This window comes from Lepidochelys kempii, chromosome 1, assembly GCF_965140285.1.
Source record: "Lepidochelys kempii isolate rLepKem1 chromosome 1, rLepKem1.hap1, whole genome shotgun sequence".
Taxonomy (NCBI): Eukaryota; Metazoa; Chordata; order Testudines; family Cheloniidae; genus Lepidochelys; species Lepidochelys kempii.
This window is the reverse complement of record NC_136380.1, coordinates 155,648,417-155,675,324: the sequence shown is the minus strand read 5'-3', so window position 1 is coordinate 155,675,324 and position 26,908 is coordinate 155,648,417. Positions and strand designations below refer to the sequence as shown.

The window sequence follows — 26,908 nt, the reverse complement described above, 5'->3', positions numbered from 1 at the left end:
CCTTCCAACGATGTTTGTTATTTAGATGCATACAAATGCTTTAAAAGTATGCCTATCCATAGTGCTCTGGCCACCCTTGACAAGCAGCTCCATCCATTGTGGCCTCTTTACATCCAGATTTAGATAGGAGATTTTCAACCTTTAGGGATGGAAAGGATCTATTAGATCTTTGCCAGTTTCTTTGCCAGTTTCTTATCATTCAGAGCCATCACAGTCAGTGTCCTCTTAGTAAGGTGAGGAGACTCCAACCCAAGCTGCTACTCCCCCAGTTTAATCATTTTTAGGCTCTTTTAGTATAGAAGTTTGTTGAAAAACAAAGAATAAAATTTAACAGTTTGATTCAGCTCCTAACTCAGTAATGAAAATCTGCTCTTCTCCATATCCTTCAGGTATAAGTACAGTGCAGTGGGGAGCAACCCTCCCAGCCAGGGTAGACAGACTTGCACTAGCTCTGCCTGAGCTACTGCATTACAAAGAACAGCACGATGTGGTGGCACAGGTGGTGGCTTGGGCTAGCCACCCAAGTCCAAGCCTGCCTGACACCCTGGGTCTGAGTTCGGGTGGCTAGCCTGGGCCACCGCCTGTGCCACAATGTCCACGCTGCTATTTTTAGTGTGCTAGTTTGAGCGAAACTAGCCTGAGTCTGTCTTCCTGAGCTGGGAGGCTCGTTCCCAACTGTAGTGTGGACATACCCTTAGAGGCTAAAGAACCTATTGTTGTGGCTTGTTTGAAGATTTCAGGTCATCTCTTAATGCAATTATTAAGCCAACTAAGGAAGCAGAGGAACAGGAAGCATTAGCTCTCTTCCTGTGGGAAGAAGTAACAACCAAAATGCTATGGTTGTTCATCTTGTAGTTTTTAAGGGTCAGATTCTATTCTGAGGGTAGAACTTCTGCCGAAGTCACTGGAGTTTCTGTGCATGGAGTGACTGAAGAAATGGGCTCTATTCAGGAAGAAACTCTCCTGATTTAAAAATGTCCTTGTGAAAGCACCAGGCCGTACATTATATAATGCCATTTGATGCTAAACAAAAATTTAGCACGGGATGTGTAAGAAAGCTTAAAATCTCTTGGTGATAGATTTGTCTTTTACTTTAGAATCAGCTGTTTGCTCCTGAAGAGATTCCTAGACAGAAAGATGGAGACAACTATGAAAAAAGAGGGGGAGGGATAGCTCAGTGGTTTAAGCATTGGCCTGCTAAATCCAGGCTTGTGAGTTCAATCCTTGAGGGGGCCATTTGGGATCTGGGGCAAAAATTGGGGATTGGTCCTGCTTTGAGCAGGGGGTTGGACTAGATGACTTCCTGAGGTCCCTTCCAACCCTGATATTCTATGAAAAGCAATGGGGCTCCCACCATACCAGCTGAGAGCCTTGATTTATGTGATACCAGTGGCAATAGCTACTTTACATGGATTTTTTGGAATCCCTTCAGAGTGTAACAGTTTCTCTAAATTTCCCAGTTGTGTTTTCAGAACAGCCTGCCTTTGCCATCTCTTGCTGTTCAGATTGGCTTTAAGAATGAAATGTAGGTGATTTCTTGGCTTTAAAAGAGGCTGTGTTAAAAGAGACAATAAATCTTTAAGCTAACGTCATGGCAGAGGCATCTTTTCTTTCTCAGCATGAGAAACCTGACATGTCCACTTTGTTTAAACCAAAATCTACTGGAAGAAAAAAAAATCAAACCGAAATTTTGGCTCTATAAAATAATTCTAGATATTTAGAGCATGATGATACCATGAGACTATCCTCCTCTTTCTCCTAAGATTTGTTTACTGTTTATATGATGCTTGAATGCACTGCATACTTGCTATAGCTCTCACTATATCTATGAGCCAATAAAAATATACTTTATGAAAGCAGGTCAGATGTAGTAGAGGTAATATATGATGATGTTCATCCCATTTCTCAGAAGACCTCAGTAGAGGACAACCTGTCACTGTTCAAGGATAAACTGGTGTATGTTGCAGTGGGACTATAGGTGATCAAAGCTTATTTACCTCTTTTGTCCTGGAAGTAATTTAGACTTTCCTGATATCCCAGTTAGCGGGGGGCAGGACGATGACAATTTTTGTCATAATTAAATATCTTTGAGAGCAGTATTAACGTAAGTATCTCCAAAGTTTTTTAAATTATACGATATTTATGCCAGATATTTCACTGTTTAAAAATATTAGGGTGGATGAAACAACCTTAAATGGGTGAAGCAGTCCCTGTGAGTGTAGTCCTTCAGAATGTCAATTAGTCCCTCAGAATGCCAATTATGTCTGCTCTAATACCCATTGATCCAGGGAGTTTCTAGCATCATTAGATTTAATGGTCCTCTACATTCACATTCCCGCTGCTCTCTTTCATCAAAGGTTTTTTTTTTTTTGTCCCCAATTACCTTCATTTTCACTATAAAGTAAAATGAGACTAAATATCTGGAACCTGACATTTGGCCTCTCGATGGTTCCTTGTATATTCACAAATATGATGATAGTAACCAGCAATAAACCTTGTATGGCAAACAGGTCTATTATGGTTTCAGAGTAACAGCCGTGTTAGTCTGTCTTTGCAAAAAGAAAAGGAGTACTTGTGGCACCTTAGAGACTAACCAATTTATTTGAGCATGAGCTTTCGTGAGCTACAGCTCACTTCATTGGATGCATGAAGTGAACTGTATGTTGTATCAGGATGGTTTGGTAACCAATGCACATGTCAAACAGGCAAAATGTCTGGGCCTGTTTTAATCAATGGGCCTGACAGTGGATTTTGAAAAAGTCTTCCACTATAATTGCAAAAGATGTAATGTCTGGAGGCTCAGATAGATGCATCAGCAGGAAAAGCTTTTACATTATCATGATCATGAGAAAGCATTCACAATATACAACATTATTAGCAAACAATGTTCATTGACTCTGCACATAGAAATAACTTCATTTATGATATATTTGGCTTCTATGTACTATGGTGATTGTCACTTTAAAAAAAAAAAGATAGAAGACCTACTCTTTGTATGAAGAATTCACTGGTGACTCTTTTGGATACACATACTGGAAGAATCCACATCTTTTGTCTATAGTGACTGATGCCAGTGTTATGGACTGCAAAAGTGCATAAAGGTAGAGAGATTACACATGTGAATTTCCCAAGAAGGCTTCACATCATCAGCCTGCCTAGGCTAAAAGCTATTAATCAGTCTCACTTCACTTTCAAGGATCAGATAATAGAACATTTTATTAAGAATGGACAGCTCATCAGTGGTGTCTAACATTTTATGAAATAGTGGATGAAGCACTATGTGGAATAATCATTCACTGACAGTGGGATAGATTAGATGACATAATAATTTTTAAATCTCTGTGGTTTTATGCTACTGTGTGGCAGAAAGACCTTGCATTTATCAGGTTTAAAGCACCTGTCTGCATTTTTACGTATGCTTGACTAGCCAAGTCAACATTACTAATCTGATCCAGATTTGCTAACAGAGCAGGATGGATGGATTTAAATCAATCACCAATTTTAATTGTGATTTAAATAAGCAAGCAGGAAACATTGATATCAACAGTTGCTTTTAATGTTGTTTTGCATCTGCACTTTTTACTAATGTTCCTAAAGAAAGGTTCATTCTCTTTGGTTGGTATAATCATTAAAACATGTTTAATTGCAACTCAATTTAGCCTTTACACTATATTTGGCACTTCTTTTTACTTACCAAGAAGTTACATTATATCTATACACATTTATTTAAGGAATTATATTGTCTAATATACATTTTATTCAGAGTCAGAATTTTTACATTTCTTACTAAGTTAGAAAATGGTGACTGTTACATTTCTTATTCATTAGATTTTTTTTAATTACTTTGGATTTTTGTCAAGCTGCATTTGGATGGAAATTGGTATTCAACTAAAAATGGAGAAAAACAGCATTTTAAAATTGTTTTCTATTAGTTAAATAAAGCTAGCTTAAATGTGTTGGATCATTGAGAAAAATGTTTATCATAATAGATTTTGCATTTAAAATTAACTGATTTATTAAACAAAGGAAGTATTAATTGTAGTTGGTGAATCGATGGATTGTTTCTGGTCACCATGGGCCAGATTTTTCAGAGGTTTTTGGGTGCCTAAAGATGTAGATGCCTAGTGGGATTTTTAAAAACACCTAGGCAGGGTAGGTGCCTAATTCTCATTGATTTCAGTGGGAGTAACTGATTTTTATCCACATTGAACAGAGGTCATGTGGGTTCAGTAAGACTTCTGGTGGGCCATGTGGTCTTTATATCCAATTTCTCCCTTTCCTTCATCCCAATATCTACTCACCACTACAAAGTTAGTATCTCAGTGTACCTATGGTTTTTATACCATATACTCAACTTGTTACCCTTTGGACAACAGTCTCATTCAAATCCAGTCAAGAACTAACCAGTAATATTTATTCACGAGGTTATAAGGACACTGATCACTAGACAGAGTTTAGTTTTAATATTTTCTGAAAGGACATTTTCCTTACGCAGCAAGATAGCTTGCAACATGGTACTCTAATATAATATTAAAGACACAGGGTGAAATCCTTACCATATTGAAGTCAATGGGAGCTTTGCCATTAGCTTCAATGGAAGAGGATTTCACCCACGGTGTTGAACAGTGGTCTCCAAACTTTTTTGATCGCGCACCCCTATCAGTAAAAATTTTTTAAGCATGCACCCCCAATATATGTATTTATGTATAAATTATAAACGTACTACTGTACTACTATATTATGTACATTATAAAGCATACACAAAAAATAGAAATTAAAAAATGATGAGATAAAGATGAAATAAACAATATTTTAAAAAAATATTAACAGTACAAAAAACCTTTTTGCTCTCACTAAATATTATTGTTAATAATAGTATTTTTAGTGAGAGCAGTGTGATTGACTATGGTTTATTATTTTTGAAAATCTTGGTTGAACACTCTGTGATACAGCCGGCGCTCAGGGTGGGGTGCGGGGTCTGGGAGGGTGCTCAGGGCTGGGGCAGGCAGGAGGTGCAGAGCACTTACCTGGGGCAGCTCCTGTTTGGTGCAGGGGGTGTGCAGGGGGCTCTGCTCAGCGCAGCACCACCCCGATGGCCACGATTCTGGGATCTGCCCCCCCCCCCGCAGGCAGGGCCACCCGGAATGCAGGGGCTTGAGGGACTTCAGGGCCCCGGCCTGCAGCTCTAAAGCCCTGCGAGCCCGGGCCGGAGGACTCAGGGGGAGCCGCGCAGCCAGCGGCCGGAGAGAAGCGGCTTTGAAGGGAAAGCGCCGCTTCTTTCCGGCCGCTGGCTGCGCGGCTGCCCCTGCTCCTCCGCGGGCTGGAGGACTCAGGGCCACCCCTCTTTCTCGTCCCCCCGCGTCCCTCCGGCGGTGCTCCTCCTGCCGCGCCGCCCAATCCATCGTCTTGTGCGCCCCCCACTTTGGAGACCACTGGTGTAGAAGCATAAACGTCTGCATCTTTCTAATGACCTACACTGTTTTAAATAACACTTTTAACTGGGTCTCTGCTCTGCAGTAGGCAACTATGTATTAAAAATGTGTATGTATACATACACTGAGCATGTGCTGCAAAACTGGGGAAAGCTAAAACCCACTTATTGGGAAAGTTATCAGTTAGCCTTCAGACTATAAAAGGGCAAAGGTAAGCAAGATGCTTTCCAAATTCTAGAGCTGAGTTTTCTTAGGGTATGTCTACACTACGGAATAAGGTCGAATTTATAGAAGTCGGTTTTTTAGAAATCGGTTTTATATATTCGAGTGTGTGTCCCCACAGAAAATGCTCTAAGTGCATTAACTCGGCAGAGTGCTTCCACAGTACCGAGGCTAGAGTCGACTTCCGGAGCGTTGCACTGTGGGTAGCTATCCCACAGTTCCCGCAGTCTCCGCTGCCCATTGGAATTCTGGGTTGAGATCCCAATGCCTGATGGGGCTAAAACATTGTCGCGGGTGGTTCTGGGTACATATCGTCAGGCCCCCGTTCCCTCCCTCCCTCCGTGAAAGCAAAAGCAGATTTCGCGCCTTTTTTCCTGAGTTACCTGTGCAGACGCCATACCACGGCAAGCATGGAGCCCGCTCAGGTAACTGTCACCCTATGTCTCCTGGGTGCTGGCAGACGCAGTACGGCATTGCTGCACAGTAGCAGCAACCCATTGCCTTCTGGCAGCAGATGGTGCAATACGACTGGTAGTCGTCCTCGTTGTGTCCGAGGTGCTCCTGGCCACGTCGGCTGGGAGCGCCTGGGCAGACATGGGCGCAGGGACTAAATTTGGAGTGACTTGATCAGGTCATTCTCTTTAGTCCTGCAGTCAGTCCTATTGAACCGTCTTATGGTGAGCGGGCAGGCGATACGGACTGCTAGTAGTCGTATTGTACCATCTTCTGCCAGGCAGGCAAGAGATGAGGATGGCTAGCAGTCGTACTGTACCATCTTCTGCCGAGCAGCCATGAGATGTGGATGGCATGCAGTCCTTCTGCACCGTCTGCTGCCAGCCAAAGATGTAAAAGATAGATGGAGTGGGTCAAAACAAGAAATAGACCAGATTTGTTTTGTACTCATTTGCCTCCTCCCCTGTCTAGGGGACTCATTCCTCTAGGTCACACTGCAGTCACTCACAGAGAAGGTGCAGCGAGGTAAATCTAGCCATGTATCAATCAGAGGCCAGGCTAACCTCCTTGTTCCAATGAGAACGATAACTTAGGTGCACCATTTCTTATTGGAACCCTCCGTGAAGTCCTGCCTGAAATACTCCTTGATGTACAGGCACCCCCTTTGTTGATTTTAGCTCCCTGAAGCCAACCCTGTAAGCCGTGTCGTCAGTCGCCCCTCCCTCCGTCAGAGCAACGGCAGACAATCGTTCCGCGCCTTTTTTCTGTGCGGACGCCATACCAAGGCAAGCATGGAGGCCGCTCAGCTCACTTTGGCAATTAGGAGCACATTAACCACCACACGCATTATCCAGCAGTATATGCAGCACCAGAACCTGGCAAAGCGATACCGGGCGAGGAGGCGACGTCAGCGCGGTCCCGTGAGTGATCAGGACATGGACACAGATTTCTCTGAAAGCATGGGCCCTGCCAATGCATGCATCATGGTGCTAATGGGGCAGGTTCATGCTGTGGAACGCCGATTCTGGGCTCGGGAAACAAGCACAGACTGGTGGGACCGCATAGTGTTGCAGGTCTGGGACGTTCCGCAGCCACTGGGAATCTTTCGCATGCGTAAGGGCACTTTCATGGAACTTTGTGACTTGCTTTCCCCTGCCCTGAGGCGCATGAATACCAAGATGAGAGCAGCCCTCACAGTTGAGAAGCGAGTGACGATAGCCCTGTGGAAGCTTGCAACGCCAGACAGCTACCGGTCAGTTGGGAATCAATTTGGAGTGGGCAAATCTACTGTGGGGGCTGCTGTGATGCAAGTAGCCCACGCAATCAAAGATCTGCTGATATCAAGGGTAGTGACCCTGGGAAATGTGCAGGTCATAGTGGATGGCTTTGCTGCAATGGGATTCCCTAACTGTGGTGGGGCTATAGACGGAACCCATATCCCTATCTTGGCACTGGAGCACCAAGCCACCGAGTACATAAACCGCAAGGGGTACTTTTCGATAGTGCTGCAAGCTCTGGTGGATCACAAGGGACGTTTCACCAACATCAACGTGGGATGGCCGGGAAAGGTGCATGATGCTCGCATCTTCAGGAACTCTGCTCTGTTTCAAAAGCTGCAGGAAGGGACTTTATTCCCAGACCAGAAAATAACTGTTGGGGATGTTGAAATGCCTATATGTATCCTTGGGGACCCAGCCTACCCCTTAATGCCATGGCTCATGAAGCCGTACACAGGCAGCCTGGACAGTAGTCAGGAGCTGTTCAACTACAGGCTGAGCAAGTGCGGAATGGTGGTAGAATGTGCATTTGGACGTTTAAAGGCGCGCTGGCGCAGTTTACTGACTCGCTTAGACCTCAGCGAAACCAATATTCCCACTGTTATTACTGCTTGCTGTGTGCTCCACAATATCTGTGAGAGTAAGGGGGAGACGTTTATGGCGGGGTGGGAGGTTGAGGCAAATCGCCTGGCTGCTGGTTACGCGCAGCCAGACACCAGGACGGTTAGAAGAGCACAGGAGGGCGTGGTACGCATCAGAGAAGCTTTGAAAACCAGTTTCATGACTGGCCAGGCTATGGTGTGAAAGTTCTGTTTGTTTCTCCTTGATGAAACCCCCTGCCCCTTGGTTCACTCTACTTCCCTGTAAGCTAACCACCCGCCCCTCCTCCCTTCAATCACCGCTTGCAGAGGCAATAAAGTCATTGTTGCTTCACATTCATGCATTCTTTATTCATTCATCACACAAATAGGGGGATGACTACCAAGGTAGCCCAGGAGGGGTGGTGGAGGAGGGAAGGAAAATGCCACACAGCACTTTAAGCACAGCACTTTAAAAGTTTACAACTTTAAAATTTATTGAATGACAGCCTTCTTTTTTTTGGGCAATCCTCTGTGGTGGAGTGGCTGGTTGGCCAGAGGCCCCCCCACCGCGTTCTTGGGCGTCTGGGTGTGGAGGCTATGGAACTTGGGGAGGAGGGCGGTTGGTTACAGAGGGGCTGCAGTGGCAGTCTGTGCTCCAGCTGCCTTTGCTGCAGCTCAACCATACACTGGAGCATACTGGCTTGGTCCTGCAGCAGCCTCAGCATTGAATCCTGCCTCCTCTCATCACGCTGCCGCCACATTTGAGCTTCAGCCCTGTCTTCAGCCCGCCACCTCTCCTCCCGGTCATTTTGTGCTTTCCTGCACTCTGACATTATTTGCCTCCACGCATTCGTCTGTGCTCTGTCAGTGTGGGAGGACAGCATGAGCTCGGAGAACATTTCATCGCGAGTGCGTTTTTTTTTCTTTCTAAGCTTCACTAGCCTCTGGGAAGGAGAAGATCCTGTGATCATTGAAACACATGCAGCTGGTGGAGAAAAAAAAAGGGACAGCGGTATTTAAAAAGACACATTTTATAAAACAGTGGCTACACTCTTTCAGGGTAAACCTTGCTGTTAACATTACATACATAGCACATGTGCTTTCGTTACAAGGTCGCATTTTGCCTCCTCCCACCGCGTGACTACCCCCTCAACCTTGCCCCCTCCCTGTGGCTAACAGCGGGGAACATTTCTGTTTAGCCACAGGCAAACAGCCCAGCAGGAATGGGCTCCTCTGAGTGTCCCCTGAAGAAAAGCACTGTATTTCAACCAGGTGACCATGAATTATATCTCACTCTCCTGAGGATAACACAGAGAGATAAAGAACGGATGTTGTTTGAATGCCAGCAAACATACACTGCAATGCTTTGTTCTACAATGATTCCCGAGTACGTGTTACTGGCCTGGAGTGGTAAAGTGTCCTACCATGAAGGACGCAATAAGGCTGCCCTCCCCAGAAACCTTTTGCAAAGGCTTTAGGACTACATCTAGGAGAACCGCAAATGCCAGGGCAAAGTAATCCTTTCACATGCTTGCTTTTAAACCATGTATAGTATTTTAAAAGGTACACTCACCAGAGGTCCCTTCTCCGCCTGCTGGGTCCAGGAGGCAGCCTTGGGTGGGTTCGGGGGGTACTGGCTCCAGGTCTAGGGTGAGAAACAGTTCCTGGCTGTTGGGAAAACCGGTTTCTCCGCTCGCTTGCTGTGAGCTATCTACAACCTCCTCCTCATCATCATCATCTTCGTCCCCAAAACCTGCTTCCGTATTGCCTCCATCTCCATTGAAGGAGTCAAACAACACGGCTGGGGTAGTGGTGGCTGAACCCCCTAAAATGGCATGCAGCTCATCATAGAAGCAGCATGTTTGGGGCTCTGACCCAGAGCGGCTGTTCGCCTCTCTGGTTTTCTGGTAGGCTTGCCTCAGCTCCTTCAGTTTCACGTGGCACTGCTTCGGGTCCCTGTTATGGCCTCTGTCCTTCATGCCCTGGGAGATTTTGACAAAGGTTTTGGCATTTCGAAAACTGGAACGGAGTTCTGATAGCACGGATTCCTCTCCCCAAACAGCGATCAGATCCCGTACCTCCCGTTTGGTCCATGCTGGAGCTCTTTTGCGATTCTGGGACTCCATCATGGTCACCTGTGCTGATGAGCTCTGCATGGTCACCTGCAGCTTGCCACGCTGGCCAAACAGGAAATGAGATTCAAAAGTTCGCGGTTCTTTTCCTGTCTACCTGGCCAGTGCGTCTGAGTTGAGAGTGCTGTCCAGAGCGGTCATAATGGAGCACTCTGGGATAGCTCCCGGAGGCCAATACCATCGAATTGTGTCCACAGTACCCCAAATTCGAGCCGGCAACGTCGATTTAAGCGCTAATCCACTTGTCAGGGGTGGAGTAAGGAAATCGATTTTAAGAGCCCTTTAAGTCGAAATAAAGGGCTTCATTGTGTGGACGGGTGCAGGTTTACATCGATTTAACGCTGCTAAATTCGACCTAAAGTCCTAGTGTAGACCAGGGCTTAGAAAGTCACGTTGGGCAGAGGAAAGGCTGTCTCAACTTTGTCTTAAAGTTCAGCTCGTTATTTATTTAAGACACAAATTGCAAACCTAATTTTATTTCAGTAGATTTTTCAGACTCTCTGATTCAGCTCTAATTCTGGGATTTGATATTGAAGGTCTCCATTTGATCAAATGGTCAGCAAGTTTGGATTCTCAGTAAAACTGCCTTTATTATGGCATGTCTGTGCACAAACATCTTGCATATTTGCAGCTAGTCATTCGAAATTCTAATTGTATCAGAGCTGACACTATTCTAAACGTTTTGGGGATTTTTTTGGGGGGGGGGGGTTTCAGAGATAGCATTCAGATTTGTTACTATTTACCTCTATGTTTCCAGTGAGGTACATGTAAAGGCAGTTTACTTTGCCATCTTGGGCACAATTGAGTTGCAACATGGTCCTGTTTCCCTTTCAACTTTCTTTCTCCTCTCTGTTTTCTCTTTTTCTCTTCTCTTAGTTATTATCAAAACTGCAAAAGTCAAGAGGTCACCAACAGATCCAATTCTGTGCCTCTGGGAACACTGATCTCTCTTTAATTTCTGGTTACAGCAAAAGCAACAATAATGCTAGGGACATACTTTTCCCTGTGCAGCTATCAACCCCACTCTTAGCTCCCAGGCACTTAAGCACTGTGGTTCTTTATGATGTCTTCTCGTTGCGTACAGTTTTAAGGGATTGCCTTGTTGTTATGACAGCTGCAGACACCAAGTGCCATATTTTATGATTATTATTTATATCTGGATTGTAGTAAAGTCTAGAGTTCCTAGTCGAGGTAAGGGCTCCATTTTGCTAGGCACTGTACAAACACATAGTAAAAGGTTCTATTCTACCCTTGCTAGGATTGCCAAAACAGATCTTGTTAGTTTGATAGTCCCCAAGATACAGCTGGTAAGTGGATAGGATGCAGTCCAAAGAGTGGAATTGTGGCCAGAAGCTGAAATGGCTTGTTTGTTGTGCACATATAGAAAAGAAAACCTGAGCACTGCAGGTTCATACTGCAATGATGTCGCAGCAGAAATAAGCTGACAATACTTTTGGTACAATAAACCATTCAGGAGTTAGCTAAGGATGTGTTTGCATAATTTCAAGCATGAGGTAATGATGGACTTGTCACATCTTCAGGGTAACTGCACCTCTCCCTTGCTCCATGATACCCACTTAGGTCTCAAGCCCCCAGCCATCATCACCTCTCTATAGGCAGAGTCCTGTGACTCTTCTTCCAAGTGGGAGGTTTGCAGCCTCCCTTTTATTCACTCTGATTATCCCAACAGATCTGAACTAGCTCAGCACTTGCAGTATCATTCTCTCTCTCAAAGGTTAAGACAGTGGTTTACCAGAGACCAAATATCCTTACACAGGGCACAGTAGATTTATTTTGGGACAAAAGCATTATGCAGAAAAACATACGATAAAACAATAAAACGTCTAACTGCATGCTAAGCTTACCAAAGGTCCTCCCCTCTTCCGCATGGAAACACTAGCAAATTCAGTCCTTCACACCCCTCAGCAGGGTTTGCTTCCTCTCCCCTTTGGTCAAAGGGGAATGTCAGTTGGATGAAAATGAGGGCCTCTTGGTGAGTTTAAGCTGATACTTTATACCAAAAATCTTTCTGTGGTCCCTGTGTCTCTTGAACCAGTCTGAAGTAGCATATGCAGTTCATCCCAGGGGCTAGTATTTCTTTGGAGTTGGCTACCTGTCCTATGGTCTGCAGTAATTACCCCTCTCCTCCACTGATTTTAGTTCCTGGAAGGAGCTTGGTAACCTTCCCCAAGCAGACAGCATACAACACCTGGCAAACAGAGATACAGATAATATTTACAAAATTTTTATATTAGTCCCAAAGCTAAGCCTGTGTTCATCATATCTGGCTTAGGATTTGCGAGTGGTTTCATCATAAGGTCAAAGTTTCTTCTTATAAAACTGTCAGAGTTTAGTTAAGCTGGGTGGTATTGGTCAAATTCCCATTGTCTGTTGTAGTAAAGCTGATAGCTGTAATTTAATATCTCTATTACTTAAAGATAAGGTAGTGGTATTGTTCTTGTTGCTGGTTCTCTGTGTTATAAGAATACATTTGTCCTAGTATTTCATCATAGTTTTATAGTAGTTACTGTACTGAACTTTGATTTTAATGGCAAAATTCCATGTTGTGTACAAAACCATTACTCAGTAACGTTACAGAACTTAAAAGTGGGCTTGACAGATGTGAGACATTGGAAGCATGGAAATTTCAAAGACTATTATTTTGAGATGTGCCAGACACTAGGGGCACATGCAATATTCATGGACTCTTGTATCAGTAAGTATTATACATGTCTTTGTTTTCCCGGCTCATCAGGTGGGTTTCCCGTGGAATCTGGAATAAATAGGGGGTGACTAATGAAAAGTCCCATTGCTGATTATGCAGCTACCCAGCCTTTGAAGTTTTATCCCTGGGGAAAGGGGCATTGACTGGTTTTACCTGTTTTAAGAGCCTGGGGATCAAAGGCCCAAAAGTTTATAAAAGTCCAAGATGGGTCTTCATTTGATCCACAAATTGACACGAAACTTTAACAAAGAGGGTAAAACCCTGTTGGAGGGGGTTAAAGGATTTCAGAAACTTGCCAGGGTCTCCCTGTGGAAGATGGGTGACACCTGATAGGCTTAGCATTTGTGTAGACTGTTTATTTTATTATTGTAATGTTTTTGTCCAAAAAGCTAGCTGGTCGCTGGTAACCCTGTCATAGCCCCTGGGTGTTGGAGGTGGGGGCAGAACTGCAGGCACTGGACTCAGGTCCGATCTCAGTGGGATATGCACAGTGAATCGCACAGGGACTGCAACCCTAAAATTCTGGTATGGAGCGGGAGGGAGAGGAATGCAGGTACCTGCCCACAGAAAGGTGAAGTCTGGAGGCCTGAGGCCTAAAGGGGCACCTTTGAGCAGACCATGGAAGGGGCAGAGGTGTAGTTAACTCCAGAACTGTTGACAGTATGTGAAAAGTTTCCTTCAAATTTACGTTGCACAGAATGTATCCTGGTGCACTCACAAGCACACAGTTAAGTTATTTGTATTGTCAGTGAGGATGTGCAGTGTGCGCTGATAATGATCTAGCTGTGCTGCTAAACTGATCATACAGTGTATTGTGCTTCCTTTGGAGTAAAGTGGATTTTCATGTGGTGTAGACTTTTGTGCAAAACCAATAAAAAGCCAAATAGCCCTGAGGCCAGTGGGATTGTTGAGTAAGGACTGAAGGATTTAGACCTTTGTGATTTAAACTGTGAACATAAAGGATTCTTTTAAATAAATTGTCCAAATTTTTGTACTTCAGTGGTCACAGACCATGTTGCCCCAGATCTGAATCATTTGTGTGGAAATTCTGCATGTGGCTCAGTGAAATGTAGCAGATTTAGCTGGGCCACTTGTAAAGACATCCTAATGTCTAGAAGTTATGGTTGAGATTTTAAAAGAGCCTAAGGGAGTTAGGGCCCAAATCTTATTCACTGGAATTTTGGTGCCTTAATCTCTTAGCCCATGTCTCGATTAGGAGTGCTTTACTGGTATAAGAATGCTATTATACGATACCAGCAGAGCGCTCCTAGTGTGCATGCAGGTACACTGGCAAAGCTGTGCTTTGTAATGCTTTAGTAAAACTACCCCCCACAAGAGAGACAAAGTACACTGGTAAAAGAACAGCATTGCTAATTTAACTGTGTGTGCCCTAGGGGCCTCTGCTGGCACAACTATATCAGTTGGGGATCACATCTCTTCCCATCCCTGACTAAGGTAGCTATGCTTGCAGGTGGCTGCAGTGTAGACATAGGATGTGGTTCTTTTGACAAATTGAAAACATTTAGCAAGACAGCTCAGGTAGTCCCATATATCTTCACAAAGGCAGTACAAGCCTTTTTTGTGATGTCCGTTCAGACAGCTTGCTTGATAATAACGTTAGTGTGTAGTCCCTGCAAAAATTGTGTTTGCTCAACAAAATTGTATCATGACTGTTTGGCACAGAATGCATTGAAGGGCAGGAAAAAAAAGACATGGCCTCAATAGTACTTGGTTGTCCAGAACCTGAAATCTAGCTGAGTAACCAGAAAAGGAACTTCTGAAGCCATGAAGGACCATTGTAAAGAAACAGACATGTTATCACTGGTGAAATAGAGGCAAAGAATGACAAACCACTTCATCATTATCCAGTTACTATTTGTAACTGTTGCATGTGGCTACCCACACCTTTGATGTTCTGACCTTCAACTTTGGCATGTATAAGGATGTTGCTTCTCAGGGTATGTCTACGCTGCAAGTAAAGGTGTGACTGTAGCATGGTGTTAGCTTTGATCTAGAAAGCACAGGTAACTGTAGCAGTGATGACATGGTGGTGCGAGTCAGCAACTTGAGTACATTCCCAAGGTACCCAATGGGCTTGTATTCAGGCAGCTAGCCTGTGTTGAAACCCATGCCGCCATGTCTTCACTATTGTTGTTACCCATGCTTGTAAGATTAAAGCTAGCATAAGTATGTCTACCCATGCGAGAATTGCATCTCCACTTGGACTGTAGATCATAGAAATCATAGAATCATAGAGTTGGAAGGGACCTCGAGAGTCCAGTCCCCTGCACTCAAGGCAGGACTAAGTATTATCTGGACCATCCCTGACAAATGTTTGTCCAACCTGCTCTTCAAAATTCCCAATGATGGAGATTCCACAACCTCCCTAGACAATTTGATCCAGTGCTTAACCACCCTGACAGTTAGGACGTTTTTCCTAATGTCCAACCTAAACTGCCGTTGCTGCAATTTAAGCCCATTGCTTCTTGTCCTATCCTCAGAGGTTAAGAAGAACAATTTTTCTCCCTCCTCCTTGTAACAACCTTTTATGTACTTGACATGTACCCATAGAGGCTGCAGTAGAGGCCAGCAGCAAAGGGCTTAAGAAACCTGCAGTGCATTTGACCCCCAGCTCTCTTCTTGAGAGAAGGGGTGTGATCTAGTAGTTTGAGCTCAGAAATGGGGGACAGCAATTCCTGATTTTCTAATCATAGCTGGACACTGCTTGCCTCTGTGGCTTTGGGCAACTTATTGATCCTGTCTACCTCAGCCACCTGATTTGAAAAACAGACATGAGATGGAGCTTGAGCCAGCACTCTGGTCACTTTTAGCACCAATTAGGTCCTGTCCAGTTCATTCCCCTCCCACCCCCCGCACCTCACAGAAAAGGCCTAAGCAATCAGGGGTGTGCCTGATTACTAGGACAGCCTTGGGTTAGGAAGTTAATGTGCTAATTATCCCATTAACAGGCAAGTGATTTTAAAAGAGCACTGGAAGGAAGGGCTCAGGGAGGGAAAGAAGGAGTGAGAAAGGCTAGGGTAAAGGAAGATCTTTTTACGGAGGGCTCTCTTTCCACTCTTCTTTCTGGCAAAAGGGGATGATGATTGTATGAGACTGTAATAGAATTGCTGCATGGGAATGTAAGAGAGTCGTGGTTGGTAATAACACTAATACACACCAGTGGTTACAAACCGGAGGCATCAGAGCCATTTGTTCAGGATGTCAGGAGTGGAGGGCCAACACCCTGTCACAAGGTATAACTTTGGTGAATATTTTTGATGTCTGATTCTCCCCTGCCTTTTGCCACGTGTGATATTTAATACTTGGGCAAAGTGGCTGGAAAAATCAAACATTCTGATGAGGGAATACTTTGCACCCACTTTGCACAGTATAACAATGATTATGAATGATTGATTGCTATTTGATGATTCATGTTCTTATAATTGGGCAAAAAGTTCTGATAAGTTTTAACCAACTCGAACCCTTCTGCTCATAATACAAATAATGTATTTCTTCCTCTGCTAGACAAACTTCTTCCGTTATGTTGTTTAGCTCCTACCTTGTAATTCAGTTGGGAGAGAGAAAAAAGATGTCTTTGTAACCTCCTTGTCAGCCGGATGCTCTTTATATGCTGTTTAGACCATTGAGATCAAACATTGAATGCAGTCTGTTTAGTCCACCACACACTGTGACAGCTGATCAAACAGGTAGTTCATGCTGTACATTCTGACTACATAGCTTGCATATAAACCATATGTTATGTTTGGTTTGGGGTAGGTAGCTGGTTGGAACACATTAAATATTGAAGCAAGATACCTCTTTTGTACATTGGACTCATTTTGTAAAGCAGAATAAACTAACAATTTAACTGGTGACTTAATCAGTGGGGTATGGTACATATTGGATGTAAATGAAGCGGGAAAGGTGTATAAATAGTGTTGGTTTACACGTTTCTGTTAGTTGCTTCTCCTGCTACATCCTATCTACTCCCTTGCTTTTGCACACCAATACCAAATTGATGCAAACTATGCTGTAACAGGTTTGATTCCATCTTTTATCCGGGGGCTCCACCTGAGCTTTGCTGGCTGACAGGTCTGTTTTTGGAATGATCAGTTTTAAGACACAAAGCCCTATCTCAGCTAGGGAGCAACTCATCCCCACTTCTACATCAAAAACCTCTCCTCTTCTGAAGTAAACACTGTTTAATTGTGTAAATGCATTCCCCACCCAAAACACCTCTATGTTTTTCCCCATGATCCTGTGTGAGAGTGGGAAAAACTCACCAACAAAATTAATCAAACCGTAACTTTATCTACCTTTAAATCCCTCTTTAAAATTAATCTCATAGGTGATGCTTTCAGAAAACTACTCTCTGACAATGACATGGCAGGTGGCAAGCTACAACTAATGCTAGCACATGCCTGTGGAACTCCTTGGCAGAGGATGTTGTGAAGGCGAAGACCATAACAGGGTTCAAAAAAGAACTAGATAAATTAATGGAGGACAGGTGCATCAATGGCTATTAGCCAGGATGGGCAGGGATGGTGTCCGTAGCCTCTGTTTGCCAGAAGCTGGGAATGGGCGACAGGGGATGGATCACTTGATAATTACCTGTTCTGTTCATTCCCTTTAGGGCACCTGGCATTGGCCGGTGTCGGAAGACAGGATACTGGGCTAGATGGACCTTTGGTCTGACCCAGTATGGCTGTTCTTATGTAATGCTCATTGTGCTAAAATATGCTTGTTTTACTGACACCTCATCTGCCACTTCTCTTCCCTCCACCCTCTCATTTGTTTGTTTCATCCACCTGTTCTGTTCTGATGCAACCTAGATTGTGAGCTATTAGGAGGAGGGATTGTCTCTCTTTTTTAAATAGGTGCTTGTAGGGTTCCTAGCAAAACAGGGTCCTGGTTGGAGCCCTCAGGCAGTACTACTGCTAGTACAAATGCATCTTGTTTTCCCAATAGATCCTTGGGGCTCTGTTCATGAGATCTAAATAGAGAGCATTCAAACCCCATTGGTGTTGTTTTTTTTTTTTTTTTTTTACCCCAACCGATTGTGTTTGAAAAAACTGAAAATAAAAATATTCTCCTGACGCCTTGAAGGCCCAGTTTTAGCCATTGAAAATTTGCACCTGAAAATAGAAAACACAGTGGAACCAATAGGAAGCCTTTACTTCACTATGGGGCACTCCCAGAGTAACTAGATGGTCCAGTTCTGCCCTCAGCTACCACCGCCTTGATTTTGAGGGGAATTGTACCCATGTAACTGGAATGAAACTGTACCCTAAGCCCTGATCTGGACATGTGTGCATGGTTGCATCATGTAGAGACTCACTGAAGTTAATGGAGCTCCTCACAGGTGTAGTGAACTGCTTGCACACCACAATTTGCAGGATTAGGGCCTAAGATACTATAGCTGTACTTAAAACTGTCCAGGTTCCATATAACCTAGCAGATATCGTGCTTGGAACAAATTCAACTGGAATAAGTTCAATGACAGCTCTTATCTTTTCTTTTCAATACTGCAGTCTGTGCAGTATATGAATTGCATAAAAAGTATTGCACTAGGAGAAAGGTCATTGATAACTATGGGCCAGATTCTATAACCCTATCTCATGTTAAGCAATATTAACTCATAGAAGTACTCCCATTGAGGTCAATGGAAGGGTTATAGGATCAGGTCTGCTCTGGAGCAGACTCAGTATATGCACTAGTCTGAAATGTCAGGAAAAAACAAATTGTGCTTGCATATCCCAAGAAGAAATTCTTTATCCCTGTACAAATATTTTAAACAAACAAGCATATTGACAGTCTACGCACCTTAGAGTTTCTGAAATTGTCACTTCTTGGAAGCGTTCATGTTGTTACACAGTGATATTCATCTTAATGGCATTCAAAACTGCATCCAGTGCATGCACCATAGCGATCAAAAGTATTGCTCTACTTCTACAAAGCTATTTCCTGCAGAGAAGTTTGTCTGCCCTAACATTTTCTCGGGTGACTTTGACTGTAGTAACCGCCTGCTAAAGCCATTGCACTGCGCCTGCGGGAGGTTGCCGTGAACTGCGCCATCCCCAGTACTGACAGCCAGTTGCGACCTGATGTGGTAGTCACCAACGAGGCCCAGAAAAAGATCACCTTGTCGATGTCACGGTCTCCTTTGAGAACAGGACCCTGGCCTTCCGTGAAGCCCAAGCTTGTAAGCTGGAAAAATATGCCCCCCCGGCCGACACCCTGAGAGTGAAGGGCTACGAGGTGCAGATGGATGCCCTGATCGTCGGAGCCCTGGGCGCCTGGGACCCCTGCAACGAGTGTGTGCTGTGGACCTGTGGGATCGGTCGATGCTATGCACGGCTCATACGGCACCTCATGGTCTCGGACACCATCTGATGGTCCAGGGACATCTACATCGAACATATCACCAGCCACCGACAGTACCAGGAGGTGTCAGCGGAATGACATTGTGCATCAACTATGAGAAAGGGACCGAGAGACTTTTTCCATTGGACCATATGAACTGGAACCATAAACTCAGTGAACATTAAATCTCCCCAAATGAGCGTAAATCCATCCTCATCATCGTATCCACTCATTATACTCCACACCTGAACATAGCCATTATATGAACAACATACCCTCATATCTCAATGTCTGTTCTTTGACCCGTTAACCTTTTACCCCCAATCGGGGATATTGCAGATTATGTATTCCTTACACCACCTGATCCTAAACTGAACTTTGCACCCCTTGATAATCTATATGTTATTCCCTGATAACCAGAAACTTCTATGCTTAAACTCTGTACTGTTTTCTTTTTATTTTATCATCTTAATAAAATTATTAAATCTAACCGCTAACCTCTAAGGTATTTAATATAATGCAGATTTCCTGAAGAATTAAGGCTAACAAGCTAGCTAACATGGACCTCTTCTATTTAATTGAACCATCATATAAAATGCCATGGTGAAAGGACTATCCTCTTCCTGAAAGCTTATGTATTATGTATGTGTTAGTTCAATAAATGGCATCAGATAGTTCATGGCTTCTCAGCCTCATAAGTATCCAGGCCATGCTGTAGCACATCATAGAAGTTCTCAATAGCATCCTGGCTGAGAGCGTACCTCCATGATTGCACTTTTGAGCAATACTGTCACCTAGAAATGCAGGAGCAACTTGGATGTTGAAACGTCCCCAAGATGCAAGCCTCTCTCTTCAGGGGTAAAAGGTGGGACTATCTATTATGTCCTCATTTGCCTTAGCCACATCACTGTCGTGTGAACCGATTTTCAGCCAGTTAACTCTCCTCCATTACTGTTGCTTGTGTACAGATCACAGTGTGTCTACTGAAAACATAATGCACACTTGTCATCTTCTTTGAAAGAGCAAAAAACCTCAACCTTTCAGTAAAGTCAATAAAAATTAAAAAATGCCTGCATAACCCACCTCTCCCATCAAATTGAAACTGGGCCAAGGTTAGGGCTTTAAAAACGAATATATGATCTTGCCAGCGATGGTGTCACAAGCCATTATTTCCATGAAAACATTTCTGTTGACTAACAGCGAGCAAGCACAGAGGTAAAGGTGGTCAGTGCCAGGTTCAATCTCTCAGTTGCTGAGTGGTAATCAGGTTGTGTTCATTAGAGCAGTCAGCAACATAAAAACAATGTTATTAAATACCAGTTTCTAGCACAGTAATGCAATAAAGACCATCTGGGGCATTGCAAAGAAAAACAAAACATGGGAAATTGCTGCTTAGCTGTGAACAAAAGATGAGTGTCCTCTCCACTTCTCTGCCCTAAGGTCTGTTGCTTTCAGTCTTGTAGTCAGCTGCACCATATATCATGCTTCTGAGATTAAACTTGGAGGGTGTTTTAAAAAAAATGCTAAAAAGTAGGTCAGGGAGCCAAAAGTGTAACCAGACAGGCTTTGTATTTTAATTTTAGAGTAATGAGGTCTGAAAAAAAGCTAACATATTGTCCATTAACAGAGCTAGTTTTTGTAGCCTGTGAAATTGGCACAGGGGGTTGGTTCCCCTGATTCATGGAGCCATGACTGTTTTTCCCACCACCCCCACTTCGCCTCTTTGGGGTATGTTCTTCTTTCTTTCCCTCTGTGCTTTCCATAGAACCTTGTAATTGTCTCAACCAAAAATACATGGATTCTCCTTGGAAGTTCTTCTGAAGTGTTAAGATAGCTGTATTGCATTATGCTCTGCAACTTCAATTTTAATCAAATTAATGTATTCATATTGCATTTATTGACTCTGTTGTCTGCTGTTAGCTCCAGACTGAGAAGTAGAGCATCAGAGATTATAGATAGTGACTATTGTGGTGAAGAAGTGTAGTCCTCATTGCAGTTTATTTCCCCGCGTGCTCTCCTCCCTCTCCCCAGCAGTGTTGACAACCCCAAATATGAGATTTACCATAAAATTAGGATTTTTTTCTGAAAGCTTCAGCTCTTGAAGTCGGTTGATTTTGTGGGAATGTCAGCTTTCATTTGAAAAAAGAAAGTAAATTTCTAGCCCTCTTGACTATAGAAAATAACATGAAAATGTGACTGCTACAGCTCAGAAACCACAAGGCGAACAAAAAGAGCCCCAAATGTATTATTTTAAAATCTCATGCTTTTAAGTGAGTCTCGTGGTTTAGTGGGGCTTGACTTGTGATTTTTTTTAATACTTGGGGTAGGCAATGCCTCTCTACTTTTCTTAGCCATCTCAGTTAATCTCCCTGGATTTAACCAGTAATTGTATGAAGGAGATGCATTCATTATGCCATTTCTCCGCTCTTCCTCCCCCAAGTTTTGTGAAGCTTTCAGTTACATTACTCAAATTCTCTCCTACTCTTGAAAGGATGTACAGGTCCAATAGACTGAGTTTGTCATGCCACTTTCTAAGTGTGTTTTGTGCTAAAGGCTCATACTGAGTTTGTTTCATGGCATGGAGCGCACCTGAAATTCTGAGCCTCAAAGTATTTGTTTTTTTCAGTACTGATTTAATTCTGGCTACTCTGTCAGCAGCCTCCAAAGTAAGTGAGAATCTGTTATCTCACATCCTAGCATATAGTAGATTAGAAATAGTTTGAGAATGAAGGAAGAATCCACAGGTAACATGGCAGATGTTTCTTGGTTTCAAGTAGACTGATGTTATTCCTCTCTCCTTCTCCAACAAGTGGTAATGGTTCTAACATAATCAAACTTGTTTTTCCTTGTGTAGTTGCCTGGCAAATGCATTGCATAACAAAATAAAGAGAAGTGAAATGATGCGGGTAAAATTGAACATAATAAAGCAGGCATTACCTGTAGTTTTCCATTTTAAAGTTTAAGAGAATTATGAAACAGAATTCTCACAGGTGTGTTGCCTGAGATTGTAGCAATAATCCTCTGATTATTGTAGTTCTTTATAATGACTGGATTAAGCAGCAGATATTCAATTCTTGTAATTATATTTGTTTTACTTGAAAATACTTCAGTGAAAGGCTTCTCTAGTCTTGGACCCTAAGATATGTCCAGATCAACTATTTTCCTCTCACAACAGAGAGAGGGGAGAGGGAAAGAGAAAGCCAGACCTCCTCACTTTTTATTGTACGATACGTTGAACTGTTTTTTACTTGTTTTAAGGTATACTGAGGTAGATCATGGAGATTAGTTATAGGCTCCTTGGGGTAGCTCAGGGAAGACATGTCATGTAGGGAGCTGTAATTTTCTTTAGCCAGCTTTGTTGTATTCTTGGGGGCAGCAGCTTTAGGAAGAAATCACTTGAGACACAGAGAGCTGTGAGCCATGAAAGCAGCCATTTATTTTCCACACACTGAACTAACCAACCAGCCAAAACTGGCTGGGCTATCCCCTAATAATCGAACTCAGTTGCCATAGCAACAAGGTGCTATTACCATGACAACCAATTACACAACATATTCCTCCCCCTTTAATAAGAACATCCCCTAAATAAAACAAACACTAAACTAGAGAAGGATGGTAGACTGCCTCCATTCCTGGATAACCCCTGGGGACTATGTTGCCCCATAATCATGGGTTTGCCTTAGCTAAAGATCCAGCCATTGAGGAGGTCTTCTGTCTCTAGGTGGATTATGGCGAACTTCTGGTGTTGCTGCACCCGAAAGTACCTTGGGCGCAGGCCTGACAACGGGCTCAGGGTTCATAGCGCAAACAGGTGAGGAGGTGGTATCAGCTTGTTCCGGGCAAGGGCGTATCTCAGCTGCCGGCAGTAATGGAGGAGAACAGTCAGGAACAGGCGATTCTTGATTCAATGTCTCACCAGAAGAGGTGAAGTCAGACAACTCAACTGAAGACGTGTCCTGAGGACTGGCGTGACCTGGCAACAGCTGATCTACATGTCGCTGCCAGATGAGATTCTCTGCAGTCTGGACTGTGTAGGAAACAGGTCTTGTTTGAGCGATGATCGTGGCAGGGACCCATTTAGTTCCAGAAGTATAATTCCGAGCCAAAACTGGCTGTCCCGAGCTAAAGGTTCGGTCTTTTGCTCTGGGTGCACGTCTGATGACTTGCTATTGCTGCTGACATTGCACAGTTTGTCTGCATTCAGAAGGTTTCAGCAGATCAAAGCAAGTGCGCAGCTGTCATCCCATCATTAGAAAGGCCAGGGATGCCTTGGTTGTTGCATGAGGTGTGTTTCTGTAGGAAAATAAGAAGGTGTCCAGACGCTTTTGAATGAAGTGGTGTTCCCTTGCTGATTTCAAAGCTTGTTTCATTGTCTGTACAAATCTTTCAGCTAATCCATTGGTGGATGGATGATATGGTGCTGAAGTGATTTGGTGTATCCCATTTGCCTTCATAAAATTTTGAAACTCCTGAGAGATGAACTGCTGTCCGTTGTCGCTCACAGGTTGTTCTGGCAGACCGAAACGACTAAAGAGTCCCCGTAGTTGTTGGATAGTACTCTCTGCAGTAGTGGACTGCATTATAGAGACTTCTGGCCATTTAGAATGGGCATCCACCACCACCAAGAACATGCTTCCTTCAAGGGGGCCAGCAAAGTCAACATGAATACGTTGCCACGGGTTTTCAGGCCAGTCCCATGGGTGTAGGGGCACGCACGGGGGTGCATTCCTGACACCCTGACATGACATACAAGCTCTTGCTTTCTCTTCAATAGCACTGTCCAATCCAGGCCACCAAAAATAGCTTCATGCAATTTCCTTCATGCGCACTATTCCACAGTGACCAGAATGTAGCTGTTCTAACATCTGTGATCTCAGTGGTGGTGGGATAATGACATATCTCCCCCACAACAAACAACCAGATCGGATCAATAACTCCGTCCTCCTGGACATGTAGGTAACAAGGTCGGATGAGACTGGAGAAGTTCATCGAGATTTTCCATGCATCACCAGGTCCATGACTTGGGACAATACTGGGTCAACGTGAGTTGCCTTCTTTATCTGAGTAGCAGTGATGGGTGTATTCTCTGTGTTCAAAGTAGAAGATTTCCTTTTGGGCAGTATCTTGATGTTTGACTGGCAAAGGCAACCTTGAGAGACCATCTGCATTGCCGTGCAGAGTGGAATTCCGATATTTGATTTCATATGTGTGCACTGAAAGTAACAATGCCCAACATTGCATACAACTAGCAGCTAATGGGGGAATGCCTGCGTAGGGTCCAAAAATTGACGTCAGAGGTCGATGGTCTGTAAGAAGAGTAAACTTCCGCCCAAACAGGTACTGATGAAACTTCCGAATTCCAAAAATGATTCCCAATGCCTCACGTTTGATTTGGGCATAGTTAGTTTCTGCTTTGCTTAGAGTGTGTGAAGCAAAAGCAATAGGTCTCTCTTCTCCCGAAGGCATAATGTGTGATACGACTGCACCCACTCCATAAGGGGAGGCATCACAGGCCAATTGTAAGGGTAAGGATGGATCAAAGTGCGTTAGAACTTCAGAATTTAGCAATGCATCTTTAGCTTTGTTAAATGCAACATTACAGGCTTCAGTCCACTTCCAGGTCTTGTTCTACTCAAGGAGTTCGTGAAGTGGTTTTAGCAGTGCGGCTAACTGTGAGATGAACTTTCCATGGAGACTGCAATATCAACAGCCTTCTGTAAGGTAAGCTGAGCCTCTGTCAATAGGCGCTTCCGTATAGCTTCACTGTACAGGCCACACACTAACCTGTCACACAGGGCATCATTTAACATCTCCTTAAATTCACAGTGTTCTGCTAGCCTTTATAAAGTTGCTACAAATTGTACAACTGTTTCATCTTCTTTTCGGTCTCTTTTGTGGAACCTATATCTTTCAGCAATTACCAGTGGTCTTGGGGGGAAATGGGACCCCAGGATTTCCACAATGTCACTGTAAGATTTGGTCTCTGGCTTAACAGGGTGTAGTAAGCTGCGTAGCAGGGAGTAGGTTTTAGCCCCCACAACAGTTAGGAATATTGGCACCTTCTTCTCTGCTGTAATGTCATTTGCAATAACAAAAAGCTCAAAATGCTCAGTATACACATGCCATTGCACTATTTTCTCTTCAAAAGGTTCCAGTGGCCCTGTAAGTGTAGCCATGGTTTTAGTTTCAGGTTTCACAGTCAGTGCCAACAAGCCAGTTCTCACCCGCCCTTCCAACAGCTAAAAGATTTTGGTAGGTTTTTTTTTTTTCTACCTTGACTTCTACTTCCTTCTGTTGCTGGGGCAGCACAGGGATCCCACCCTCGTCGCCACTTTGTTGTATCCTTGGGGGCAGCAGTTTTAGGAAGAAATCACTTGAGACACAGAGAGCTCTGAGCCATGAAAGCAGTCATTTATTTTCCACACACTGAACTGACCAAACCAGCCAAAACTGGCTGGGCTATCCCCTAATAATCGAACTCAGTTGCCATAGCAACAACAAGGTGCTATTACTATGACAACCAAATACACAACCAGCTTGTTCCCCTGCCCAGAGATCAGCGGTAAATAGAGTAGCTCTGCTGCACGGGTTTTACCATCTTCACCAGTAGAACCCTAGCCTGTGCATCAGTGGGAGTGATATCTGGGGTGAGGTCTTTGAAAGCACTAGCTCCTTTGAGAGGATTTCCTCAATTTACCTTTACAAACATTATGATGGGTTTTTGGTTTTACTGTTATCAATACCTGTTGTGTGTACAGTACCGGGACTAACCCTTGGAAGCAGTGTGAAAACTGTCAGGGTTTTCCTTGCTGGATTCCTAGATTTTTTTTCTTTTTCCCAATTGTAATCTTTGCTGTTTATTCATTAAAATCCATACTTCTTTTTTATTTAGGGGAGGAAAAGATCTAGGGAGATCCAACTGCAGAGATCTATGCATCTATGTATGATGAGCTTCCGGTGATTTCAGGGAATAGTACAGGACAAGTATGACCAGTGCATTTTCCTCACTCTCAACATGCCATTTTAGATTGGCCTGGGAAGTTGTTAAAGATGCATTTGATGTTTATTACCTTTGGCTGGTATTTATGAGGCAATAAGAACATCTGATTGACTGGCATTTATTCTTTCTCCTGTTATTGTGGTTCTTATTTATTAATCATAAAGAAGTACGGGCTGGATGAATGCACTATAAGGTGGGTAGAAAGTTGGCTAGATTGTCGGGCTCAACGGCTAGTGATCAATGGCTCCATGTCTAGTTGGCAGCCGGTGTCAAGTGGAGTGCCCCAGGGGTCGGTCCTGGGGCCGGTTTTGTTCAATATCTTCATAAATGATCTGGAGGATGGTTTGGATTGCACTCTCAGCAAATTTGCGGATGATACTAAATTGGGAGGAGTGGTAGATACGCTGGAGGGCAGGGATAGAATACAGAGGGACCTAGACAAATTGGAGGATTGGGCCAAAAGAAATCTGATGAGGTTCAATAAGGATAAGTGCAGGGTCCTGCACTTAGGATGGAAGAACCCAATGCACAACTACAGACTAGGGACCGAATGGCTAGGCAACAGTTCTGCGGAAAAGGACCTAGGGGTGACAGTGGACGAGAAGCTGGATATGGGTCAGCAGTGTGCCCTTGTTGCCAAGAAGGCCAATGGCATTTTGGGATGTATAAGTAGGGGCATAGTGAGCAGATCGAGGGACGTGATCGTCCCCCTCTATTCGACAT

General features: G+C 43.7%; 1 protein-coding gene across 1 annotated transcript in view; it reads left to right on the top strand.

The window, feature by feature from the left end:
• Nucleotides 1–26,908, top strand: part of LOC140916959 (amine oxidase [flavin-containing] B) — a 76,403-nt gene that overhangs the window by 4,364 nt on the left and 45,131 nt on the right. The gene's annotated exons all lie outside the window — the stretch shown is intronic.